Here is a 13,384-nt window from a genome sequence, read left to right on the forward strand (position 1 = left end):
GGCCAGGCTGGCCGCTTCCATGACGGGGGGAAGTTAGTGTAAGCACTATTAACGTACTTCGTCGTTTTCATTTGTACATAGCCATCATCATCTTCACTGTTCTTCGATTTCTTCGCGCGTGAGCTGGGGGCGTTGCCTTTGGTGGAATAAACAGCGCTGGACAACTTGATCGGTCTCGGTATTATAATATATATATACAGTTGAACGTTGCTTGTTTCATTCGTGTGCAGGATTCAACTGGACAACCATAATGTATCAATTCACGCAGCCACTGTTACAAGATTCAACTGATAGGGCTTGATATCATGATGCTACTTCGTGCACGAAATCACTCATAACTTTTAGCTGACACTTATGTTTCTGCATAAAAGATGTGGAGGCTGTTGTTGAGAGAGAGAGAGAGAAAAGGGGAGGAAAGACAGGGAGGTTAGCCAGTGTAAGTACCGGCTGGCTACCGTGTGCTGGGAAAAGGGGTAAAGGGAATAAAAGGAGGAACAAGAAAAAAATAAAACCGAGAAAAATTCGCACAGTAACGCGATGCTTCGCGCTACAACATTCAAAGACGGTCGCACAATTCACCCCCCCCCCTCCCCCAGGTCCTTAAAAATTTCATATCTCGGTATTTAGAAAGGACTGAAGGCGAAAATGAAAACTGCGTCCTGTTATACGTACATGCATCCGAGGGGGCTTTTAAATTTAAATAAATTAAGTTCAGGAGCTTTACGTGCGAAAAGCATAATCTGATTATGAGGTACGCTGTAGTGTGAGACTCCAGATTAATTTCTTGCGTCCAGCCCTGTTACGATCGGCCTGCGGAGGTACCAACCTACAATATTCTCCCAGCCCGGCGCAGCTGCGGGGGTGGCAATCTAAAGGAGAAGCGACCTCCGAACTCTCACAGCCCGCTGCGGCGATTTGTTTTGTAAGGACGACAATGCGCCGCGTCAACAGCCCATCGGCGCCACTATGTCTAGACGCGGTCGGCGGGCCAAATATCGTTAGTGGGTTTGCCGTCACCGTCTCGGTTTGTTTGGAGCGGGGGAACTCCTGGAATATGTTTTGTGGTGCGGTCTCACGGGCACCAGAAGTGGTCAGTCAATGGACAGACGCGGCGGCCACTGTCTGCGGGGTCAGCTCTGGGATCAAAGAGGCGCCTGCTCGGGTCAGGACCTCTGTCTGAGAGAACCCTCTCACCTCGGTGTGTTCAGTGAAACCTGTGCGGAAGTGAGCGTGTAAACCCTCCCCCTCAAAGGCGGGTCGGCTACGATGACTTTGGACGCTCAGATTGGTCAAAGGTTGAACGGCCGTTTTCCCTCACCTAGGGATCTAGGGAGGACAGAGTGTTTGTAAGCAGCTGTTGCGCGGCTGCTGAGGGTGCATTCTCTTTTAGTCATGCTAGACTCATGAACTGTAACGTTCTCCACCATTCTTGTAGATACTGCAAATAAATCCCATATTCCTCTTTCTCGATGTGAACAAGTCCTTCCCTTCAACAACGTCCTCAGCGTGGATGAGTTGGACGACGGCATGGGCCAGCTACCATCTATTTCATGCCCGACCCCAATCCTTACAGCCCCCATCGGAATGCGGCCGTGATCATGCCGCGAGCTCATGCTCAACAGCGCAACTACATAGCCACTGCGGCGAGTCGAGGCCGGATATTTACAACAGGAAATAACTCTCGCGAGCAAATATAAGATTGTGACTCACGCGGGTGATGCCGCGCGTCGTTCAGCACATATATACAGGGTACTTGCAAGGAGAGAAGCGTGCGTACAGCTGGGCGTATAACATCTTACTGCGTTTTCTCTTAAACCGTGGGCGGAAACATTACATTGAGTGCTTGCTCACGCCTTTCTTAAGTATGTAGTTCTATTTTGTAACAATTCGCTGCATTTGCCAATCTTCTTTTCTTGTCCGCCACGCCGAGTGTCCTATACAGGTGATAACTGCGGGGCGTGCATCCTCGTTCAAGCCCATAACGAGCAGCGAAATTAATGGTATATGAACTGTATTGTTATAGTATGCGCACCATTGGACTACCTACCTTCGTAAAAACTAGCACGCTTACGTTAAGAACTGCTAGAAAACTGCTGCTTTTCTGTCGAGTTTGCAATTGCGCGCACTCTATGTTGAAACAAATGCACGGCTGCTATCTCTATTTCGGGTACGTAGATTGGGCGCCCGGGTATATAGGAAGCTCATTAGGGTAACTAAATAATGCGAGCAAGTCAGCGCTGGGCAACTGCAAGATATATGGAGCGACAGATTGTACTCATAGTCGGGCACTGTCCCGCTTGTCTGGGGAAAGCAGCGCTCGTGTATATGCAGGCTGGACCATCTCGAATCGCAGACGCTTCGGAAACCTGTCCCCTTTCATAGAGTTGGTTTCCTCTGTGGACCCTGCCGCCTGTGGGGATGCGCGACTCTCACGCGTCCCCTGATATATTGTTTTCTCGCATAGCTCCCGTCTCCTGTAATCCGGCTTCGCCGCGTGGCTTTACTACGGTGGTCGGTATGTTTGCAGGGTAGTACGAGAGATGGCGCGAGTGTTTAAAACCCCTCAATCTCCAAAAGTAGCGCCAACCACTTCCCTCCTCCTCCGCTCGGCGCGTCCTCGACGGTGGCGCGGCCCGTACTGGCCCTGCCGTAGCAGACGACGGCTAAAACGCTACCGGAGGAAATCCGCGGAAAAGTTCGTTGGAGCCCTGCGGAGCACTTCTTTCAAGCGAGATCTTGCTTCCTCAGTCGGTAACTGGCCTTAAGAATTTCGTGTTGGAATTGCGGAAAAAATAGAGAAAAGGACCATTATTTAAGGCGTAAAAGACGCGCACGTTGAGAGTTCGTGTTGCTGAAACACGACGCATGCACGCGGTGTGCTCAAACACGCACCTAATTACTAGAGTTTCCGGTTTTCACAGCGTGAAAGTATGTGTACGTGGTTTCGTAGGTTCACATACAGTGCATATGACGCATGCGATACCCATTTACTTAATCGGACGCATAAAAATGTTAACCTTAAGCAGTAAAAATGTTAATCCTTATCAGCGGGCCTGCGGTCCTTTGCGGCCTTTCTCGGCCATCATAATCCTGCACACAAAACGTGCAAGTAGCCGCTGCTCATGCCTCCAATATCGAGAACGTGTCCGGCAGCAGCCGGGATAGAGGCGATATGCAAGGGGCCCGTGCAGAGATTTCTCGTTGTTGTTCCGTAATTCTCCTCGCACGGGCGCAGTATGTTCCAGCAGTCGCGGGGCGCTTTTTTCGGGGTGCTTTGGTAATCGCGACGATAGATTGTATTTTTTTTTTACAAGTACCGCTCCAGGAGTGCACATGTAACGGCTAACAGAGGCCTCTCGAGAGCACGTGACATTACAATAAAGCAGGTGGCGCAGGGGGTGTTCGCATACAAAATTGGCTGTCCTTATACCCCCCTGGTACGCACAGGCCTCGGCGAGCCCCATCCAGCCCTGGTTCTAGCTTTGGTGCCCTGGAGGCGCCGTCAATAATACGAAATAATGACATGTTGTTACAACTAGTAAATAACATCTATTAAAGAAATACAATCACGCCGCGGCGCCAACTACTGACGCAGCGCTACCGCACCTGCGCGACATTTACGAAACGCCCAAGGGGAATTTAACGGCCCACGTACAACTACGATCAAAGTGCGCGTTAAACACCCCCAAGCGACCTAAATAAAGTTATACGGAGCCATCCGCTACAACCTCCCTCTTAGCTTTAGTCGCTTCGGGACGTTAAAGACGTCAATCACCACAAACCAAATAGATACATGCGGCGTACATTCGAAGCTAAACGACTGCATCTGTAAGTCATAGTCAGCTTTGCAAAAGCGTCGAGAATGTGCCAACTTCTGGTGGAGCTCAAAACATAGCCTGAATAAAGTCGCTTTTATGTCACAGGCTCGCAGCAGATGCGTGCACTTTCGCCGCAAGACGAAACTAGATGAAACAAAGAGAGCACATTCGAAAAAAAGTCAACTTAAACGCGCAAAAAACCACGCACAGCATGAACACATAGACTTTTTCGAAGCAGCAGGAGTGAACTAGGCTCAAAAGAAGAGGTTGTGAGGAACCGTGGCACTTACTTCACAAAGCCGTGCGTTTTTTGCCACTTCCTCGAAGACAGCCCGCCCGATCCTATGTATCCACAATTTTCTACTTTGTGCGTTGCGCCCGCCGGATGGAAAAGAAAAAAAAGCCTTTTGCCGTCACAATGTCGTTTGCGGCAACCGAAGGCGCAGCTGCACGGTATCACAATCCGCTTCTTTCTTGCATAGAGTTACTATATTGACTCTAGAGGACAAGCTACCCATAGGGCCCATGCATTGAAATCGGGAACCGCAAGAGCGCCGCCATGTTGCAACGCGCCGAGGTTGCCAGCTCCTGAGACACTTGCTAGACTTGGTGACAGTAGTCAGTTTTAATCCGGCAACCGTAGCAGCGTAGCAGCATGGCGTCTCGCTTGTAGTGTCGTGATGTGTGCGTGCAGCCGTGTGTTTGGGCTTTATAAGTTGGTTCTTTATTCTATGTTGCGGGACGGTGTGGGGGTGGTTTATGTTGGCCGTACAGGTGGCAGTTATGCAACCGAGGGATGATCCTGTTGAAGTTTCCGGCGGTATGCGGTTTTCAGCGGTCACGCCTGTTGCAGAAGTGTCACTCGACCAGGTTACGAGCTCGAAGCTGTGGTCAGATTCCTCGTTGGCGTTCCGTAATTCTCTTCGCACGGGCGCGGTATGTTGCAAAAGCCGCTTTCGCGATCTATCGTCGCGACGATAGATCGGGTTTTTTTATTATCATAAATACTGATCCAGCTGTAGGGCACATGTAACCGACAAACGGAAGTCTCAGGAGAGCACCTGAGATTATAATAAAGCAGGCGGCGCAGGAACTCCAGGGCACCCAAGGGACAGCGTGGGGGTCAAAGCTCGAAGCAGAACGGTACGTAGGTTGGGGCCGCCGAGGCAGGTGTGTGCCAGGGAGTGTTCGCACGGACAGCTCCCCTGGCACGCGCAGTGGTGCCTCGCAAGGTCGAGATACTTTAAAGGCACCTGCGCCCATGATCTTTCTTTTGCCTTCGTGCAGTGAGCACGATTAACGAGAATAATATGGAGGGCATCCGGTGCAGTCGTGAATGCGTCATGGCAAATGTAGCTCGCGTCGCCTGGCGTGTGTAGTAATATCAGAGTTGGTTGTATGAACTTTATGCATAATACGCTTTGTTAAGGTACCTTAACCGAATGGGTCTAGAGGACAGTGTTGGTACATTTTTTCGTACCGCCCTAATCCTATACCCGCCACTACAAACACACACATACCCCCCCCCCCTTTATTTATGTATACATACAATTCCTTGCCATGACGGATCATAGCCTCCTTTATTTTTGAAAAATAGAGGCGGCGATGGACGGATTGACCAGTTCAAGTTGTCAACTTGTCAGTAACTGTCATAGGAATCACTGTAATAAAAACAATTCCACGATCAGATTGTTTACTTTCATTTTTCGTTGTAACACTGAGGACTACATAGAACTTTATTTTGTATATGTGAGAGAAGTATGTGGATATCACGTGCTTAAGCCAATGTGCGATACACAGAAAAAGCAGCTGCCACAACATGAACTGCATTGAGGGCCACGCAACACATACGTAATTAAAGGTGCAATATATAGGGGGAAGCTTCAAAATACGCTCTGTAGCACTGCAAAGTATAACATATATTGTATGTGTACAATAAATGTTCAAAAAAACAATGCATCAATGTCCCATTTGCCTTCAAGTTTATTATCAAGTTCAAGTTTACTGAAGTTTATTATGAGCATATGTACAACAGGAATCTACTGACGCAACCTCAGTCAAGGTGGCTGTTCGAGGTGTGCTGGCTGCCTCAGTGTAAGAAAAAGAAGTTGGGTGAATGTCGACACCAGTGCCACTGCTTCTTGCCTCTGACCTGTACGTGCCTCTGCGGCATCTTTGTGCACAAGTGTGCTGGCGTGGCGTAGGAGTCATCCGAGAGAAAGAGTATCGTTTACATGGAGAAGTGGCTGTTCACATTGCCTGTCGCTTTCTCTTAAATGTTTCCTTGGCGACTGGGGTGATACACCCGCAGTCAAGGTGGCTGTTCGAAGTGTGCTGGCTGCCTAAATGAAAGAAAAAGAAAGAAATTAGATTAATGTCGATACCAGTGCTATTGCTTCTTGCCTGCATTTGCCTCCACGGCCTCTTGGCTTGCGGAGTCTGTATGAGGGAGCTGCTGTGGCTAGGCGTAGGCATTGTCTAAGCAAAAAGAAAAGGCCATTCAAATGGGGAATTATGGAAATAAATGCAGTTGTTATGTCTGCTTCTTGCACTCTTCTTGCCTAAAAGTTTTCAAACATAGTGTCCAGTACACACCAGCACTTTGGCTGCTTCTGCTTTTTACCTGCAGGTGTTGCTGCGAGATCCTTAGTATGGCTGCGTGCAGCATTGTAACACTTGGTGGAGGCATTTGAAGTGGTAGCCAAAAATATAAAGAATCATCCTTGTCTGCATGAATGCTTTCAATTTCTAAATGCAGTGGTAACTATCACTATTAGTGCAAGGCCCCCCACATCTATGCGGCAAGTGCCATAGCTCGAAACTGAATTTTTCCTTTAGTGTTTCACAAGGCGTCTGATATGTCCACTTTCCCCCGATATCTGGCCGCGCGCCCGCGCGCGCGTCCCTTCCAAAACGTTTCCCGACTAATCCGCTGGGGCAGGGCGCATGCGCCGTCGCGCCGTGAAAAAGGCGGATTAAGTTCTCGTCCCTAACACAGTCGATTTGTTCCGCTAACGCACTCGATCAGTCCGTCTGTGCGCACTTTCGCCGCGCAGGGCCAACAATGGCGGTCGGAGCGCGCTGGAAAGAAAAAATATTCAAAAGCGCGGCGCCTGCTTCTGCGCTGCAAAGAAAGAAATATTGGCGGCGAGGAGTTACGGAGTCGCCATCTATCGGAAGCGCCTCGCTGGCGTAGTATGAGGGATCACGTGGCGCGCTCCTCATAGGTTTTGCTGTCAGCGCTCACTGAAAACACCACGCGCGAGCTCTCCCGGACATTTCTATAAGTACTTTCGAAACGAGATAAGTTTCTTACTGTCTAAATAATAATCTTGGGCAAACTGAAAGCACACAATCGTTTACAGACGCTATCTCTTTTCCGAATACGTACAGTGAACGCCACTGCGCGCGGTCGCCGCGATGGAGTCTCCCGAACCGGCTTCTTGCGTGAAAGGTAGGTAAACGCTGAGAGCAAACTATGTGAAATATGTTCTTATAGTGTCTGTATAACTAAATGGAGTGTAATAGAACGAAGCCTCAATGCAGCGATCACGCAGATTCGCAGCGACCGACTGCGCGTCTGCATGCACCGTGCCATGAGCTTTAGGCCGCAGAATATGAGCATTTGACAGTATACAAGCAACCATTGTTGCGTGGGCGCTATCACAGCTGTTCAAAAATAATTTCATTGTAGACACTTCGACGCCTGATGTGCCGTCGCGACGATTCAATATTTTTTTTTCTTCTAAATTCTTTGACCTTTCAATACTATTTCTCGAGTTGCGTCGCACTGTATGTTTATCGGTGTTCTCAGCGTGCAATTTCCCGCTGCTCCTTTTTTTTGTAATCCAGTGCATTTATTCATAACACAAACATGACCATATGCCATGCTTTTTTTTAAATGTGTTTCTTACCGCTGCCTTTCCACTCCACTGAACTTGCCAGTATCTATAGCATCGACAAGTTCATAGACCAAACCCTCACGACATTAGTCGGGCAGCGGACTCGGGCGAGCGTCTCAGTGCGCGTTTTCAGAACATCGCAGACCGGGCGCCGTTGCAGAAATCTTCCTCGCGTCTGTGCTTGCTGCATACCCGAGTTGTAGCCGATGACTGTTTGCCGATTTTATGTTTCGCGAGCCAAGCTTCACGCAGCTTCTTGTCCTGCGGCTACGTGTGAATAAGGCTCACACCGGCCTCCGTTACGTGCGTCCGGCCCTGCAGCACCGAGCAGTAGCCTACCATGTTGCGCGCCTTCAAAGGCAGCCACTACCTATTATAGTGCTTTCAAGCGTTGTAAAGGAGACACTCTGAGCGGGAAAATCTCGTCTCTAAATAAGGACCGTAGCGTACGAGGAAATTTAAGCTCTCGTTTTCAGCTCGCTTCGGCGCGCCCGAAGCAGCCGACGCGGCCGCTATGTCCACGTGATCCCTCCTAGCACGTCACGCCGACGGTGGCGCCAGCTTTTCCAGTGGTGGAGCTCGAGGCCAATACAGAAGATCGGCGCCTGCTTACACGTGGCACAGATTGGCCAATGGGGGAGCGGAGGAGGCTGAGGCGAGAGGAGGCGAGATGGAGGAAACGCCGGGGTGAGCGGGGTGGCTGAAAGATCTAAGAATGGCGCTACTTTTGGAAAATTGAGGGGCTTTACGAGTGTTGCTCTGCTAACGCCACTTAACGGCGGGATTACTTGGGTGCAAAAAGGAAAAGGCTCATCCTTTCAGTGTTGTTCGGCATATTAATGCATCTTTAACGCGTACACGTCACTATGACGCGGTGAGTTTTGCGGTTTTGTGGCGTCGCGTGACAGGCAGGTGAAGTGGGTGCAGCCCGAAAACTCTTGACCAATAGCCGAGGGCTAATGGCGAACAGGCGTCGAATCAGATATAACTATTTTTCTTTCGTTCAGTCAAATCATCCATAATCAGTGTGTGCACGTCTTATCAGATGTTGAGCTATCGCGGTTTTCGTGACGTCGCGTGACAGACAGGTGAAGTGGGGGTGGTCGAACAAAGTTTTCAACCAATCTCGGAGGACGGATTGAAGAATTGGAATAGAAAAGTTTGGAATAGTTTTACGTTATAGCGCCCCTGCCGTCCTTGCATGGTGCACAGGCTGGACAGCAACCGCACGCCTTTTCACGTCCGCGATTCTGAAATCCATCGCTAGGTAGATTTTAGTGGCTCCCCTACTGGCGCAGGCCGTAACGTTCGGTGTGACTGCAAACTCGCATGTTGCCTTGTACACGAGTGCTAGGCAGACTCTTGAAAGCCCTGACGAAAGCGGCTATGCCAAGCGTAGTATCAGCGTCATTGCTAGAGATGGTCGACTAATTTCTTTTAGTGGCACGAGCATAGAGTGACACTCTTGTTTCTTCTGCAACACTTCGGATTCACATCCTGAGACGACCGAGGAGGAAATTCAAAATACATAAAAAATAGGAAAATATAGTACAGTATAAAATTCATGGGCTTCATTATAGATATGATATCAGAGCATAAGCTTAGTTAGTTACAAGTTGAGTTACCGAAGTGTCTTTGGCGCTGTTATGTCATCATGTAAGAGCGTTCGTTCCCTTCTATGCGTGTAGGTTAATTTTAGGGCCGAGCTCTCAGCAGGTGACTGCCCATGCAAAAACGAACTTGTCTTCATCCTCTTCGAGAACAGACAGCTCAGTTGATTGGCAGCCTCTGGACGTTCGCGATGGTAAATATGAGACAGATACTGTATCTACTAATTAACAAACCAATTCTATGTTATGTGAGTCATTAAAGGGCATATCCAGCGCTTTTTCAGACTCTACGAGATAACGCAACTCCAAAAGGGGGCGACGTTAGGTTGATTGGTTCATTTTATAAGGCGTGGGAAACAGCTCAAGAAACGTGAAAATAGACAAGAAAAACGCTACACGAGGCGCTGCACCGTGTCCTTCTATAGTCCCTCGTTCTTTGCGCGGTTTCCCACGCCTTCTATAACAAGGTAATGACGGCAACATAACAGACCAGATTATTGTTCGTAACCAAACAAAAAATAATATATCAGACTTATATAGTTGGAACCCCAGAATTCCTAAAACGCAAGATTCCAAGTCGTGGCTAACTGTCAAAAGAAATTTTAGTATTAAAAAATGAATCTTATGCAACTGAGTGGAAAAGGCGCAGCAAAATTATTGCATATATATAAGACAGGCTTACGCGGCCCCTTCTGAACGGGTAAAAAGATCGTGCAAAGATATGTTTACCTGAAACATAAAAAGAACTGTCAATTCAAAGTGAAGGTCGATTCAAATGTATATGCAGGCTTTGTTGCTTAAGACTGGAATGCCCTTTCTCATCGAGTCGCTGCCGTCACCTGCTCTTCACAATTTGTTCAAGATGTAACAACTTCTTATTTACAGAATTGAATGCCTTACAACACTTGTTTGTAGACGTTGTATCCCTACCATTTATGTAATACCCCTACTACGAGACCTTTAAGGAAACAAAATGAAGTGAAATGAAATATTCGCTGGATAAAGGCAAGCATACCTGTCCTTAACCCAGGAGGTTTAAACCAGAGTCCTTTAATACTTTAAATGTAATAAAGGACTTTGGGTAAACCCAAGGTTGAACTCAAAACACTACCTTCAGAGATGTATACCCGGAAATTTGTAGTACATGCCCAATTTCTTCGCGGACTATCTCATGCAGAAATCGCAAACAGTCATGCAGTGTGTTTTGACCGCATTCTGCTTGAATAATCTTCATCGTAGAGCAGACTTGTACGCAATTAATCATATACAATTATACACGTATTAATTATCTAATTAATCCCCGATTAATTACTGTAATTTATTTATTGTAATTACGGATTTGCCCTCTCCTCCTCATTACCCCTTCCTTTTTTTGTCGCATGTGAACACTGCCTATATATGCAGATTCGACACAAATAAACCCAGTTGATAGCTTGCGCTCTTTTCGTCTACCTCGTTTTCTCCTGTGTTCGTTCTTTCATAGGCCCAACTCTCCCTAAAACATAGCCATGCACCAACTCGCCCAGCAAAAAGTTCTTCTAAACTAATTACTTGCAATCAATCACTTTTTATGGTAGTTTTTCAAGTGATCGATTACTTTTTTTGATCGGTAACGCCAACTGTAATTAAACAACTTTTTTTCAGCAACCAATTAGATGTAACCGGTTATTTTAGTGACGAGACAAGCTGCAACAGGTGACGCAGCTTTGAACACTTGAACTACGATAGAACGGCCGCGGTCATGTCACACAGCAGCCTCGTCGATGCGCACGCTCAGACAGGCCAGTCATGGCGCACAATGTTTGTTTCCTCACCTTAACGCTGCACCAGATGTTGGTAGACGATTGAACCGGCGCTGCTATGGCTCGATAGCTATGGCTGCTTTGGGCGTTGATGCCAGGAAATTCCATATGGACGATTCCTTAAGAGAGAGAGATAATGGGGGTTGGAAAGGCAGAGAGGTTAACCGGAGAAGATTCTTGTTAGCTACCCTGCACTGGGGAAAGGTTAAGGGGGAAATGAAAGAAGGAAAGAGTAGCAGAGAAAAAGCAAAGGCAAGAAAAATAAATAAAGGAAGTTGGGAACATCCGTGAGAACTTGATTCTCTCTAACAGGCAACTCGAACGCAAAATTTTCGAGAGTGCCTTGTCTGTCTTGCGTTGTGACGATTGCATAGTTCGGCCTTCCAGGACTGTCTGCTCCGAAAGCGGCCGGTCGTCAAGAAGCGCCAGCGCTGTCGCGAGTGACTGCTTGTGTGCGCTGTGTCGGGACAATGGCAAACAACGTGTTCGATAGTTTCTTCGTTGCTGCAGTGTTCATACGCAGCACTATCTTCCCTTTTGATGCGGAAAGCAAATGATTTCATAAAAGCGACACCAAGCCACAGTCGGTAAAGAACCGTTGTCTCGGGTTGGGATAGTTCAAGTGGAGGACGAAGTTGAAGACAGGGGTCTAGTCGACGAAGACGGGTGCGCTGGAAACTTGGTGTGTTCCACAACGATTGTAAGTTTCGCTGCTGCATCTGTTCTTAACAGCGGGATTGGTTCCTGCACGCCGTCTTCATGAGCAGGTCAAACAGCTTCATCAGTATGGTCGTTGCCCATTATGCCACAGTGGCTAGGGAGCAACTGAGATATCACGTTGTGTCCTTGCTCGACGTGGCGGTGAAGGATCTCTCGGGTTTCTAGAACTAGTTGTCCGTAGGGTCCACGGCGTAAGACAGAAAGCAAACAATGTAGAGCTGCTTTGGAGTCATTGAAGACACTCCATTTTTGAGGTGGTTCCTCTCGAATTATGCAAAGTGCACTCCAAAGAGCAGTAAGCTTCGCGGCTGTCGATGTCGTCTGGTTTGATATCTTGAACTTCAAAGTGGTGACTTTCGCAGGAACAATCACTGATGCTACAGAACCATGCGCGGTGGTTGAACCATCAGTGCACAGATGGGCATGATCGTTGTATTTTTCATGCAGCAAGAGTAGCGAAAGTTGCTTGAGAGCTGGTGATGAGAGATGTGCCTTCGTTTGGATACATGGTACTGTCAGTCAAACATGTGGCTCAAACAAGCACCGAACTCTCGCTGCAGCTGTGCGATCTGATGGAAGGTATACAGGATAAGGCAGTATCGTCTGACAAAAAGATTTGCGTGGTTGGTCTTCTGGTAGTGAAGCGAGATAGTGAAAAAGGGCGCGAACAAGATGCCTGACCTGTGCTTTGAGCGCTTCCATAACAATGTGAATGTTGGCTGGGCAGTCATGCGCAATTGCAATGGTTTCTGATGTTGATGTACATCGTGGCAGACCTAGGCAAACCCTAAGCGCCTGGGCTTGAGCACTTTCGAATGTACGGATGTTACTTCTGCGGGTGTTGGTTAGCCCTGCCAAACTGTACCTCAGATAACCGAGAAACAGCGTACGGTACAGTTGCATCATCACGTGTACTGAAGTGCCCCAGGTTTTTCCTTCAATAAACTTGAAAAGATGATAGATGGCTGTCAGGCCACATGAGGACTCCGGTAGAGGTCACGGTTGATGATTACCCATAAAGACCTGTGCGTCTCGCCATAAAAGGTATTCTGTCCATCAATGAACATGGCGTAGGAAGTCATTGGTTTCCGGCTAAACGCGACTAATCCCCATTTTCCTTGGTCGCTAAGGTATGCCGTTATCAACGTCGCATATTTTTGGAGCCTTGCACGCACTTGAGGACGCGTCACACCGTCGGCATAGATTGACAACTTCACCGTATTTGGTAGGCATTCTACAAGACCAATGTGTACAAAATTGAAGAGTGTAGGGCTCAACACAGCACTCTGCGGAACTCCACGGTGTGTGTAGTGTGGAGAAGTTGGGCCATCTTCGGTATTCACAAACAGAGACTACATATGTAAATAACTGCATGTCCAAGGATAGAGTCGACCACCGAGACCAACCATTTCCAGATCCTCAAATATCAATTATTAATATCGCCTCAGTGTTCTTCATGAGGTGATATTTGAGGCGATTCTTCAAGCTTTCCATAGGCCCTACCGGGAGTGCCTTCTGCGCGCCTTAGCGCC

The sequence above is a fragment of the Dermacentor andersoni genome, chromosome 1, assembly GCF_023375885.2.
Source record: "Dermacentor andersoni chromosome 1, qqDerAnde1_hic_scaffold, whole genome shotgun sequence".
NCBI lineage: Eukaryota > Metazoa > Arthropoda > Arachnida > Ixodida > Ixodidae > Dermacentor > Dermacentor andersoni.